We start from the raw sequence: 15,359 nt of genomic DNA on the forward strand, positions 1-15,359 counted from the left end.
TATTATTACAATAATCACGTACTTAAGATTATGTACCTTTTATGGTCATACTTCAAAACACCAACATTGACTGCTGGTTGGAAACAAGAAATCAAGAGGCACCTCCCTTGTTCAAGTCCAATATTTTGTTGACACATCCATTCATCCAGCCCTCCTCCCAAGTTAATGTTATGATAATATTAAACGCAATTTGGTTGGCATTAAATTTCCTTCAAAATGCATTTGCTGTTGCAATTTAGCTGTATATAAACATCATTTCTAAGAGATAGCACTGCGCCATGCAGACTTTGTTGTATAAGAACATCCACTTTTCTTTACATCTTTCTTTCTTTGTGCATGAATGACCATAATCTATGTTGGATGTTTTTTTTTTATCATCATGTAGGTAATTTACAGCTGTCAGTGGTTTGCTTGTTTGTCTGAAACTAATGTTACCTTATGCTGTATGATGGTTCTTCTTAATTGTTTCTCATTAATAAGTTAATTAGAAGGCACTGCACTGTGGCCATATTGGTGTTTTTTTAATTGAGTCACTGTCCCTCATTTTTATTTTATGATACAGGTCATAAAATATGCAGACCTAAACTCAAGAGATGCTACAGACTCAGACTCAGCCATTTGGAAGTGTATCCACACGACCTGTTTGCACCCAATAGTTAGTCAGACTTTATTAAGCATATAAAGTAGGATTTACAGTTGGTTATTAGGCTGCATTGGGAGTAATCGATGAAAAGCACAACATCTGACGAGTATTTGCAAAAATGTAGCAGCCTTTAAATTCTTTCCATTTGTTTTTAGCTATGTTTTAGTATAAATAAATATCCCTTTATTATTTTGTAAGGTTCAATGATCTTTTGATCAAAAAGGTTCTGCAATTTTTTTATTCTATTTTTGGAAAAGTGACAAAATATGTCATCACAAAATTACATCCTATACACCTACTTTTTTAAATGTAAAAATACTGAAGAAAGATGGATGGTAACAAAATAAAGAAAATCAAAACATTGGATATCAAAGCACCCTGCCTGTTTGGAATGACTTCAGATAACACTATGGTTTCTCTCTAAAGTACAGCCTCAGGCCTCTCCTTAACTCTTACGGGTAACTACTGATCCCATTCTAGTTGTCTCATGTTTCTGGATGTAAGTTGAGTGGGCTGAGGTCCTCAGCAAGGGTATTTTCCTCTGCAGTGTTTTCCAACTCGTCTTGCATCATCATTATCATGGTAAATAATTTAACAGTTTTTATGTTTCTTTTTTATGCCCTCTCTGCACTCTCCTTGTTTTTCTCCTTTCTTCTCTCACACAGAGTTGATAGCAGAACTGAACCTGTTAATGCACACCTACAAACATGCACCTCTTCTCTCGTGAAACTGGTCATTTAATACGTTGTGTAGCACTTTTTACACATGCAAGCACAGTCCCACTCACATTAATGCAACCCACATACTGTAGTGGACAGATACTAGTACCAGTCATGATAACAATGATTAATGTGTTCATTCTCTCACATCTACTCTCACTGACTGAGTGCACTGATAATTGCTTGTTGCTGATACTGCCCTTCTCCAAATCTCAAAATGTTTAGATGTACAATCCACATAACAGCAAGTCTCTGGTCTTTAGAAATGTTGAGAAATGAGAACAAGGTTTTAAAATGCATTAGGGCAGAAAGTCCTTTCGCTTTCCTTGTTCTATTCTATCCTCTTTTATCCTTTGCTATCATTAAATGCCTCCATGTCTGCCCATACCGCAGAACAAAAATCAATCAATAAAAACGTGGTTACAAAATCACAATATAAACATATCGCTTACTGTGATTATTACACGGCTTTGTTGAAGGCTCAATTCTGATTGGTCAGTTTTAGCATTCCACGGTCTGTTTTCTCAATATAGCAGACTGTTTCTATGGATGCAGGTCTGATAGTGGAAGCAATAAAGTCATTCTAAAATCAATAAAATCATTTCAAAATCAGTACTTTCTGTCAAATTATTGATTTCCTTCGTAAGTAGCCATGTAATGAGCGGGATAATATATATCCCACAACAGGATGATGCAGGTCTTGAATCATGCATGGTTATATACTGTAGACTGCATGGTTATATTGACTGCATTAAGCACACGCATATTCACCGAGTCACACATGCAGTAATTTCATTCAATTCACTTTTGGATTTTGTATCAAAACTAAATCACTTCATCACAATGGCATACTGTTTTATTTTTGAAACTGAAACACTGGAATGTTATAAATATGCTAAAAAGTGCTGCTGTAGTCTGTTTCATAAAGTACAAAAAGCAGATGAGGATCATTGGAATTGTGCATTAAGTTCACTTCCAGCTGCCATACAGATGGAAAAATTGAGGTTTATCAGAACTAAAATTGCAAAATTTGAAAGCAGCAGCTATAACAGAACCTTGTGGAATCATACATTTTCCATCCACCTGTTATTATGCGCATTTTCATATATACAATTTGCAATTTCATATGTCAGATCACACTAACAATTTCCATCCATCCATTTATTCTCTTGCCCATTTATTGCTGTTCAGAGGCAACTGTGCCAACATCAAACATGGTTCTGGATCAGGGCTATAGCTTTATCTTTAGGCTACTGCAGGCATTACTTGTGTCTGCCTGTATAATTCAACACCACCTCTTTCAAGCTTGAGCCCCATGAGTGAGAGAGAATGATAATGCTGAATGTAAAAACAGACCTTTAGTATTTAATTGTCTCACCCTGAATTTCCATATATACTTATGTCATAATGAGCTTTGCCTGTGCAATTTTCTCATGTTCTTTTTTCATCCTTTCTGTGCTGCTTTATCTTCATCATCTTCCGCTGTATTTTCAATGCGATTAAATCCCCAGTGGTCATGCGCTTTGTAATGCCTTATAATCACAAACTCCATTGCAGAAAATTCGTCTTGAACTGCCATCTTAATTCCTTTCTGTCCATTGACTTTCATTTGACATTCATCCCTCTAGCTCTCCTCTGGCATCGCCATGGCATGACTGTGCAGTGACAAACTGCATGGCTGGGGTAAGAGGAGGTTAAATGACTTGCCTCTAAGACAAAGAGTTCATCATTGCATCTGCTGTATAATGAAGGTAAAGGATTGCTGGCCTCTTTACCTCTGGGGAAAGAAAATTAGCACCTTCCAAGCATTTCAGGGAAAGCATCTCACACTGCACTGTGATCCCTGGAGCCTTTTACATAATATTCTGATGAGTTTATAAGGAAGAATATTAGTGTTTGGTTATTAAATTCAAATAAGCCAATGCTGTATAAGTTAGATAGAGGATACTGATAAAAGCAAATAAAGACTAGAGCCTGATCAGACCCTAAAATTAAATTAATTTTGAAAGATTGCATTATGCAGTATTTTATGAAAAGGTGAGATTTTTCTGATTAAATCTGACCTAGGAGTCAAGGGCTGACCTATTTAAGATTATATCTAATCTAAACAATTTGGCCTCTGGTGCTCCTGAGAGCTCAAATTATGGTACAATACAAATCATTCATATTGCATTGAAGGCGGCACATTGTTTCTACTAAAATGTCCGCTTATGGAATAAAGTGTACTCTGCCTATCTGTCAAGTTCTCATGCTGTCATTATACTTGTTGGCTGCCTAAGGGGTGTTGGGAAGTCTTGTGTAGTTGAGCCCCCTTTGGGTTTAAGGATGTAAGCTGCAGATTGGACAGATTATTTCTTATTAAATGGTGCTAAAAGACATGAAGTTTGTTATGTAACAGCAATACTGAAGTACTTATAATGATATAAACAGTGAGCGCTACTGAATTTTCTTAAATTTAATGAGACTGTCTACAGTCATAGCTGGTACAACAGTTCTGTCCTTATTTACAGTTAAAATAAAACATAGTTAGGTTCAGGTTCAAGTTATCCAGTTTAATTATCTCATGGTCATAATATGATGGGATGTTTCATGTAGGAGAAGTACCAAACAATACCTTTCAAGCATCTTCATTACAGACTGTAATCAGTAATAAGAGATGGCAAACTGTTGTAGAGAGAGGAGATATAAACCAATTTACAAGAGATTTAAACCCATGTCTTAAGAGCTACCTGAGGGCTTGTTGTGCTTGTCCTGAATAGTTACACTATACATGTGAGGGTGACATACAGAGGAGAAGACAGGAATAAACAAATAGAAATTAGCTCCACCCATTATCTTCAATTAAGTGACTCTGTCAACCAATGACAGAGCCCAATGACCTTCCCAATCACTATGAACTATGGCTTTCATTATGATGAACAGTTGAGCGATATTTCGCTTCACTTCATTTCAATGCTCATGTGTCTACGACATTGTCGTGATCAGTGGAATCATGTGAGTCCATAGTAGGGTTCAACTTTGGTGAACAGCAAATTTGTGCCGATGACCAATAGTACTGCCTGATTGCCAGTGTTTGATCAAACATGGAGAAGGCTGTTTTATCATCACACAGTTCTCTGTGATACTTCTCAATGATACTTGTACAGATTATAATGTTTGTGTGTCTGGGGAACGGCGCAAGCTTCCGGTACCACCTGTTTCATGCAATCACGCAAACGAATCTTGCTGTGCCTATTCCTAGTGTGACCGCAGCCTTCTGCACCAGTTGATTTCACTAATTAATTTGCCTTTCCTGGCTAATTAGTGTAACCAAACTCAGCTGGTGCTGAGGTTGCTTACATCAGAAACCTGGACCCCTTAGCACATGGTTTCAGATCCCTGCTTTAAAACATCTAAGAGGTAAGATGAGTTCAGTCTCACTCCACACTTCATGCTGAGCATATGGTAAGAATGTAAGATGGAAAAGTACCAAATTGAGTATTTTTAAGGGGAAGTACCAATAATTTAAATAACAGTTTGTTTCTTTGTACACAAGCCATAGACAGTGGAACACCACAGGAGTGGGTGAATGGTTCATAAGACGATGGCTTTGGCCAATGGGTCAGTTCATTCTCTAGTGTGACATAATGGTAGAGAAGTGTCAGAGATGTTAACGACAAGACACTCAAAACGTTTTTATGTGAAGGGCCTTGAAAAGCTGCCACTAATCATCTTGTTTTCTCTCCTTTTCTTAACGTAACCACTGTTGGAGATCATCATCAGATCTTGAAGACAGCTTGATATGCACCCTGCTAATGCACTGCAAGAAGCCTCTGCATGATACACAGGCGCTCTGGTCCTGTCAGCTCTCACCACCGTACTCACTATTGCTCATGGGTGTTTAAATGAAACCCATTTCCAAGCGAAACTTTAAAGCCTTCTTGTAGCGTGGGGAATAAACAAATTGGCAGATCTCAGGAAGGGCTCCAGGGAGGGTTCTAGGTGTAACGCTCAAGTTAAGGTTCTATGTAGAACCTTTTATACTGGGTTTTTGGCACAACCTCGTGGCATTCTTCTAGGTATAAGCTCTTTGTAAAAACTGCATTATTTTCTACTTTATCCTTTTTTGGAGAGTATCATTAGATATCTATTTGGTATCACCTCACCTTATTCACGTTTTTATAACTGTATCCCATCAACCTATTAACAGCTTGGCTCCACAAAGTAACTTGCATCAGCATTTTTCTAGTGCAGGTGAAAATGGATTGTAATGACACTGTCGAATTTAAATTTATCAATGAGTCTCTGATCGGTTGTACAAGGTATTTAATGGAACATATGGAGTTTATATCATTAGCATAATGGAATTCCACTCAGAGTCACTGGCGGTCAAACATGTTGCCAATTTAAGGAAGGCAGCAACTCCCATGTGACCACCAGCCGACTAAAGTTTATGGTCAGCTACAATTCAAAGCCTCTCTGGTGCTTCACTGGAGGCATGAGAGATCATGACTGTAAGGGGACATAAAATAGAAACTTCTCCTGGGGGTTACTGGCAACATGGAACCATATTTTAGTCATTGCTCGTGGATTTATCTATATGACGGAACTATTGTATTTCCTCTGCATAATCTATATAAACTTTCTTACTAAGGTTTTTGTGTCACAACAAGAGCATTGAGACCTACAATGTTTGGTTGTAGTTGCAATTGCATGAGTTTCCATTTCTCAATTATCATTATTACATTAAAAGGTAATGAAGTGAGAATTTACCACTTTTGCAAGCAAGTAAGGGTGGGATTAAACATGACACCTCTTCATCATAAGCACATCCTAAGTACAGCTCTGTCATGATGGCACAGAGAACAAGAGTGGAACGAGTGCTACATGGGTCTCATTACAAGGCAACACAGTGTTTGACAGCCTAATTTTGTAGTGTAGCTAGTATATATGTAAGACTAACTAAACCTAAACAGACACCAAAGGGAGGAGAGAGCGCAGAGCTTCATATCCATCCATCTGTTCCTTGTATCAAAATATGCCTGTTTAGGGTCATGGGCATCTATACCTGTTTGCATTGGGAGAAACAGGCATTATTATTGTCTTAAGAGGAAAGAAGATGAGATTTTTCTTTGACAAAAGTTAATATAGGCCTTCAAACCTCTAAATTCGTGAGCTTTCGCCACAGCCTTTACTTTAGTTTCTATGTATAAGCAATTTATCTCAAAGCAATAAAGGTTAGCCAACAGCCTACGTTACGCTAAATTACTTCACTGTCAGAGATTGTCTGAGAAGTTGGAACTCGTCTTACTTCCTTTTTCTTGAGGCTCTCGAAAGCTACCAACGGTCAAAACCTTTAATCTACACACCTAAATGATTTTCTTTCTGTCTCCTTGATACGGTACATCCAAAAGATATGTTTTGTAGCAGTCATTATTTCTCCCTAAAACTCAAATAATGTTATTAACTATTGTACAAATTCCATACTTTAGATATTACAAATATTACTTACATACTAGCTTTATTTTCTACCAGGTGTTGCTCCTAAAAACTATTTATGAGTCAAAGGTAGTCAAAGGGGGGGGCAACCACTCATATTCACACTCACACGTATCGGCAATTTAGAGTCTGATGTCTTTGGACTGTGGGAGGAAGCCGGAATACCCGGAGAGGATCCACACAAGCACGGGGAGAACCACCATGCACCATTGTGCTGCCCTTACTCCTCTCCCATCTTAGTTTATTTTGTTTCTGTCTTTGTACTATGAGCCCTGTACATTGATGTTCTAACACAGAGTGCCAACCACACAAGTGAAACTGGTGACATTAATAAAATGGAAAACAGGCAGACAGTTCATGAAGTTCAAGACAAACTTTGGTATTAGAACGAGGCATTTAACCCCAATCTTTTTTGAACTGACACAAACACAGAGAGTGATGGTGGAACTTGTGATGTTTAACTTGGAGTGTCTACAAATTGCATGTGTCTCCGCAACAAAGTGTATTAATTTGGAGCGGAAATCAAAACCTGCCACATCCAAACAGTAGAAAATGACTGAAAAAAAGCTTGAGTGAATTAAAAAAAAAAAAAAAAAAAAGCATCCTGTCTCATTACACTAAAAGCAAGGCTGATGTTGTTAGTGTGTGTGAGCATTTCCAGCCTGCAAATTGGGTCTATAAATTATTTAGCCTGCAAGCTAGTCTTGAGCTGTAAAATGAGTCACATTGACGCTATGCACACCTGAATAAACTTGTCATTGCTTCTCATTGTGTTATATTACAAAAAAAAAGCAAAATGACAAGGTGTGACCCGGCATTAGAACAGCTCTTTGCTAAAAAAAAAAAAAATGACAGCCATTCAACTGGATTCATTTGAATCAGTAGTATCTCCCCAACTACGCCAGATCCCTATTCAACAAGTCAGTATAACAATGGGCTAAGTGTTCCAGTATAATTACTTGGAGAGGAATTCACTAGAGAGTCAATTTATCAAGATGGATGCTTCATTTGTTATTCTTCAGTGTAGTTTTTTTTCTATTGTGCACAGAATAATTTTTACTAGAGGCTTTTTTGAAGTATTGAAGGTGACTCCCGGAATTGATGTGTGAATGGGATCTTTGCTGGTAATAAACTGCTGTAGAATGGTACGTCCTTTCTTGTTTGAACGTGTGTCTTCTGAAGCTTTTGTTAGGAAGCATCAAGGGAAAAGGAAAGAGAAGAAGTGTTGATTAGACTCAGCGCAGTGAATGATAGCATTGAGCTATCTGCTAATGATGAGACTTAATATTAAGGAACTTGATACAACTAGTGCAGCAGGTTCCTTATTAGTGCTATACCCTGTTTTGAATGTTCATAATAAATTAAGTCAGGTCATCCAGTCTCTCTTATAATTAAAGTTAATCACGGAGATTGATTATGAGATCAACAGAAACCATCTATTAAATGCATGATATGTAAAATTATTATTTTTATTTAAATACTGTATTTATCAGCCCTATGGACAGAAGGGGAAACATTTGTGTGTAAAATGTTAGTTTGATAAATCTCTAATTTGTGCGAGTTCATTCACAAAATCTAGTGTTCATTAACATGCATCTGCATAGCATTATTTATTTCAATAAAAAGTGCAGTTAATGTTCGATGCATTCTGTGCCAGTGCCAAAGTAACAAGTAATCACGTTAAGGCATAATGCAGTATTTACAACAAATGGTCCAGAGAAGAGGCTCTTGCCAGTTCTTGCAGTGAATTTGAAAATGTGTTTGAATTTGTGATTGGAATATTTGAGATAGATCTGACTGTTGTGCAATTTGGTTGCGGGTAACAGCTTGATGACATTTTTAGCTCTTTGGTGTCCTTTACCTCATTCAGATAGTGTCAAAGACAGAACTAATTTCAGTGTATAGATCAGAGATACATTCTGCCAATTTGTATTCATACACTGTCTGAACACCACACTACATGTACACTAAGTTATCTTTGTTAGAATAAGTTTGCATCATGCTTCTTCTTCATTTACAGTTCAAGGTTTATATTAAGACTGGCTTCTAAAGGCCCATCATGAACTCCAGGGTAATTTCAAACTACATGTCCAATGATCCATAGATAGCAGTGTTGTATTTTCATATAGAATAGTTGGAAATGATTATGAAATTCTATTTATACCCTAAAAATAGGTTACTTTTCTTCTTGGACTTCATCAAAGACAGTGAAAATAACGTCCAACTTTGTGGCTGGTGTCCATAGTGGCTGCTTCTGCTGTGGGCGTAGCTATTCTCTCATAAATCTCTCTTAAAAAATGTGAGCTATAAGCAGCCAGTGGACACCCACAGAGCTCAAACAAAGTGAGGTTGGTAGCTGATGTTACTCCTGGTGAAGTCAAGTATCGATCACAATCACAGCTGTTCTCAGTCGTGTACTTTTACTTGAGTGTTTGTGAATCTCCAAAAATAAGTTTTGTGTGAATTGAGTGGGTGCTTATTTACAAGTGAGGAAATTCTTCTCCTTTATCTGACTACTTACAAAAACTGTAGCATTCGATCATTCGAGAACAATTACAATTATGGTCCTTAGAGACCAAACAAATAGTAGGTGGACTTCCTGGCTCTAAACTCGGCAGACTTGTGCAGATTGACTTTACAACAGAATTACGGACCAACAAATGGAGTTTACAGAGATGATGACTGCGCCTCTACTTTAGCAAATAAAGCATTCATTTACATAATATTGTGTTGTGGTTTTGTGTTGGAAAAACTTAATGATGCATGATTGATTATCATTTCATAAAGGTTATATGCTTAATTTGGAATGCTAGTCAGACTCACTGACAAATGTCACTCGAGGCCCTTCGCTCAGTGTGCAGTGACAGCATTTTATCCCATGGCACAAAGATGCTCCCTGCAGTCATTCATAGTCCCCTCACACAAAAAACCTCAATAAAAGGTTGTCTCTTAGTATTTACATTATTTATCCATGGGCTGTCACCTTTGAGGTCCAGATTGTTTTTCAGGCCCTCAAGCCACAACCAAAGGATTTCATTCATTTCAGCTCAAGGTGCCATGGTGATAAAGTTCCAGTATACCACCTATATCTTAGGTTGTCAATGTTTCATGCACAATATAATTTGAAGCCAGATGGTTTATTGCGTACCCTTATTTTGAACTAAGGAATAAAATCTATCTATCTATCTATCTGATTCTATTCAGTACATTAAAAACAATGCACAAATGTGCATACAGTACTAAAATTCATCAGAATATTGCAAAAAAGTTACGTCTTATTTCCACTGCGGCCCTTGAGCCCAAGCTAGGAGTCAGGCAGGAAAAGGGCATCACATGTATATGATACTCATATCCCATTTTTACACTAATACACTCAATAAAAGTTATGAAAATGATAACAAAGATTGAGGAAAGTTCAAAACTTGTGTGACCTGTAGTACCTAACATCAAGTTGTAAGTATTTTATGTATTTGTTGGGCTAGGGATCATTTTATGTACAATAAGTTTAAGTAGGCTGTATAATAAATATGCATTGAGTTTTACCTTTGGTACTGGATAGTTCATCCTTTGTTATTCCCATTATAAGTAAAGTTTAAAGTATGGACACAAGCACAAATACTTGCCTTTAGAACTAGAAATTAGTAGTTGTAATAAGCTCATTTTGAGAATTTCATGGCATTGATGTCCATGTGTTAAAGTTTAAATTGTAGGGTGATAGGTGGATTCAGACACTGTGGAAAAGGGTAAACAGCCCACTGTACCTGTCATTGGTTGATAGTTGCCTGTCGCTTTCTATCTTTCAGACCTAGGCCTATATATATCAGCAATTTCCTTCTGTCATTTTGGTTTTGGTGAGAGGCCATTTTTCAGTCACCCTCTCCTTAAATGGTTTATGCCTTGAGTGAGTTGACTCTTCACCCATCTGGCTTCCAGCAGGTCCTGTGGTGCTTAGATCTCTCTCTTGTGAGTCATATGAGTCCATTGAAGAGATTTCTCTTAAGTTGTTTTCTTTGAAGGGAGTTTTATTGCTGGCTCTAAATTCGACAAAGCAAGTAAGTGATCTGTGCACTCTGCCAGTCCACACAAGCTGTTTGGACATTTAAAGGCTCCCCTATTTGCCTGAACCCCTTATTTATACCCTAGAACATCAGATTATTCTTCAAGGAGCTATGTTCAGCTCAGGCACTGCAGGTTTCTTGAGGTCTAGGTTGCTGAGCGACTGGATGTTGTCTCTATTAGCCGGGTAAAGGTTCAGGTGTGGTGTATTTTCACAGCCTGCATGTGAACCCTTGCATGTTTAGGTCAGTTTTAACTTTTCAAGTCTCCTACTGCTTTGGTGTGACACTAGTTACAAAGGTGGTTCTCTGGTGTAGCAAATGTCTCTCCTGGTATTACCAGCCAGCTGGGTAGGTGGGAGTTAGGGCTACACCGTCTACATTGGTAGATTAGGTTAGTTTTGGTTGAGGGAAGTACTAAATTGATAAAAAGAAAAAAGCAGCTTATCTCCACGTCCTTGCTTCAGTGTAAATGACTAGTATTGAAAGCTTGGGACAAAAAGGACACACTGAAGGACTGATATTTATGGCTGGTGCAACCCCTCCCCTTTCCTCACATGGACACAATTGAGTATGGATGACTGCTGCGTGCCTACTGTGTCTGAGCAGTCAGGCTGTGTTGAGTGCGCCCCATCTGCCTTTTCATCCCAAGTATTGAGGGGTCCTTGAAGGCTGACTAGCTCTTGCATCATCAGGTTCATGGCCATTGCTTGCCATGCTGGTGTCACAACAGGGGATCATTGCAGGATCCATTAGAGGGAAACAGTGTGAAATGATCGAATGTTACACATTGAAACACTAGATCTATGAGTACAGGTAAATTACTGAAACCTGCTTGAATTGCATTCTATGCATTTTATGGGTGAGGTATGGCAGGCATGAATATATAGGCAGTACAGGGTGGGGTTCTGGTGAGTTTGTCCTGATTTACATGGAACATGCAAATATTCACGCACCGGCAGAGCTACCTGTAGAGGCTGGTATGGGAGATTCACCCACGCTCATATTACAGCACACACATAGAAAAAAAAAGAGTTCTGCTGTTATTTGCCATCATTTGTTGTGAATAAATGATTACCTCATGCTATAGGCTACCACATGACTACGGTAGCATGCTGCAGACAGTGACCATATGCAGTGCACTGAGAGGTTAATATTGCAGTAAGGAAAAAATGTTATACAGTACTTTAAAGAGCAAATGACAATTGACCAGAATGTAAATGGGGATGTTTACAATTAGCTTATAAAAACTAGGGAAACGTTTCATTCCTTTATACACCATCCTTTCATTACTTCCCATACTAGCAGAACAGACACTGTTTAATGTATCCCTGCGTCTGTGAAACTCCTAGAGGCACAAGGAGAGCACAGAGGCCATCACTTATTACTTGGCAAGACAGGGTTCCCATCAATGCCACGCACAGTGGGGGTTTAAAGAAAATGATTAATACCCTTAACAAATGTTATATAATCCCCCCTTGCAATTGTTTCTCAAAAGCTGTGCTACGTGTTCTGTATACCAAATGTGGAGGAGTAATTCCAAAGGATCTGAGGAAAGCAGAATATTTTTCTTTAACAGAGCCTTATATGAGCCTTATGGTTCATTATATCAGTGGTGACTTAACAATGAGAAGTTTGCAAACTGCATTTTTTCCACCAAGAGCACAGTGGAGAGGCTCTTGCATAGGGACTGTGGGAGGTTTTGGCATGGATTGTTCAGGAGGAAAAGATGGTTTACATTAACATTTGGTCACTGGTTAGTTTTACATTGCGATGGCAGCTTTATTTACTGTCTCAGCAAGACAATTGCTTTGGACACAGTAGAATTACATAGCAATTTACTCTTACAGTTAAAGTTTGAAGAGATTGTAAAAAAAAAAAAAAAAAAAAATACAGACTTGACTTATATGCAAGTGATATGAGGGTATGTATACATATTACTGTGTTTAGATTTTACATTAACCAACCACAAGCTTGTGGGTATGAAATGGCATGGTAAGATTCCTGATACAGATGCCCCTATCCATGATCACATGTCGTGTATCCATATGGTTGCAACAGGTCTGATTGGCTGGACACAAACACCGCATGAGCAACACACGTTTCCTTAAATAGCTTCTCTAGATCAAGTTAGCTTAGGGAAAACATTTTAATATGGAGTTAAACATCAGCATGAAAAATGAAAATTCTGGGAATTCCTGCTGATTTGTACATGGGGAGAAGAAAGCCTCTGATCAACTGCTGTGGTGAGGCATCATGCAAACCTTTAAAAACTCTTCTGTTTTTTGCTTGATTTGCAGAGTCTTATTTTAAATGGGTCATAGGGTATCTCTAGGGGGTAAGTTGCTATTTAAGTTTCATGTAAAAATTACCCAGGGCATCCTTGTCCTTCCCACCTAGTCGCTCAAATGCACAGAGTTTGGAATTGACACGTCTCCCACTTCCAAACTTCCCATGTCTGGCCATAAAGAAGGCATAAATACACCAGGGATGGTAACTAATTAGATACAGCTATGACAGCTGAATGCAGAATTGCAGGTGGGGAATACACCGGTAAAGGCACTGGGACAGACCAGAAAATAGAAGCTGGCTCAACAACCATGACAGTTCTGCTGCAAGAACAAGCTAACAACAGAACTTCAGTCCTGTTCTGAAATAACATCTGCAGCAAAGAGGACTGTGTAGTCCAGTGGCCAGAACACATGGGACAATACCCATTACTGCCTTCACCAGACAAAGAAATACACCTTTATGTCAGATGCTTGTTATCTAGGTGATGGTTGTGTATTTGTGGCCGTAAATCCAGAAGCAATGGCCAGATTACTCATGCATGTTGTGTTTAGACATTTTTCACACAACTACAACTGTAACCCTGGTTCTATGAGCAAAGGTTTTTTTTTTAAAAAAAAAAAGCTTTCGTGATACAGGCAGGGGCAGGTTTTCCCCTGTATTCAAAAGATCTTGCAGTGAATTTGGTACTAGTCACAAAATCAGGACAGTTCTGTATTAATTTCAGTTTAGTCAAAACAATTTGGAGAGGATTGGTAAAAACTTTTGTTGGCAGAGCCACAATTTTTGGAACAGCGGTGTCCAAGCCAATCTCACTTTTACCAGACTTAATAATATTGTCTAAGGATCTTTTTCAAAAATGTGTGCACATATAGAGTGTGTGTTTGTGTGTGTGTGTGTGTGTGTGTGTGTGTGTCTGTCTGTCTGTCTGAGTGCATTCAACCACACTAATATTGGAAGCTGTTCTTTTTGGAAATCTGCCAGTCGACAGACAGCCAACACAGCACGGGGAAGATGGAGAGAAGAACAAAGTAAACAGGGTACATACACTGGAGAGAACTGTGACGCCATTGCAGCGTTAGGACACACAATCACCTACGCAAACACACACATGAAATCACACACACGCACATATACACATACATCCCCTCTCCAAGCAAACAAATGTTCTTATATTTTTCACTCTTCTTGCACTCTCATTGTCTCTCTTACATGTAAAGGGGCAGCTTTACTATTGCTGCTCTGCTGTTTCAAAGAGCAAAGCCTTTGATCCTTCGCTACTTCATCTTCTGAAGTACACATCCCAGCTGTCAGTCAGACACACACAAGCAATAGTGATTGAAGAGAAAAAGATGAGTCTGATTTGATAGATGATCGGGATGGCCATAAATGAGAGCAGAAAGCCACACGGACAATATAGATGAGTTTTACATGTGTGAATGACAGCAAACAAACTGTCATGATTGCAATTGTAAGCACACCTGCAAACCTTTAAATGGGTTTGTAATGTTTCTGAAGAAAACGAGCACAGACAGATAGCAGCCAACAGATGGATGTGAGTGGATGAGCTGATGTTCAGAGACAAAGGATCAGAAACTGATTGCAGCATAAACTGACTAGTATGTACAGAGAGAGCACTCGATCTAAGACAGTGTCAGGCATGAGGATAAGACTGTCTGCTAATACGAGTATCTGTGGCAAGAAGGTAAAAACACAAGTGCTGATCAGTCATTGAGCTACAGATTTGAGGGTGAACAGTCAATAGTACGTAGGGAAACAGACAGATCAGTCCTCTAACCGCAAAAAAAAAAGACAAACACAGACAAAGCCAGTCAGGGGTTGATACTGGACCTGTTGAATGCAGGGATAATAGAGGTGGAAGGTATAGGGAAGGATTGCAAACTGCACGCTGCCAAGGAGACAGCCCAGTTAATAATTCAGCATATACTCTTCATAGACAACATGCTTGACCAAACTGGCTTTTTGAAAGCTTCTCTTTCCACTAGAGAGAAATCAAACCAGTAAAGGGTCTGTGATCAAACATGGACTTTTTGTGGGGGGAAATATCAAACTGAAATGTCCTGCGCTGTCCCTGTCTTTATGTTTCCACCCCACTGGGTGACTACAGCAAATGTACAGTAAGACATCTGGAAAGGCTTTATAGTCTAAAGAGCA

The sequence above is a fragment of the Pempheris klunzingeri genome, chromosome 1 (assembly GCF_042242105.1).
Source record: "Pempheris klunzingeri isolate RE-2024b chromosome 1, fPemKlu1.hap1, whole genome shotgun sequence".
NCBI lineage: Eukaryota > Metazoa > Chordata > Actinopteri > Acropomatiformes > Pempheridae > Pempheris > Pempheris klunzingeri.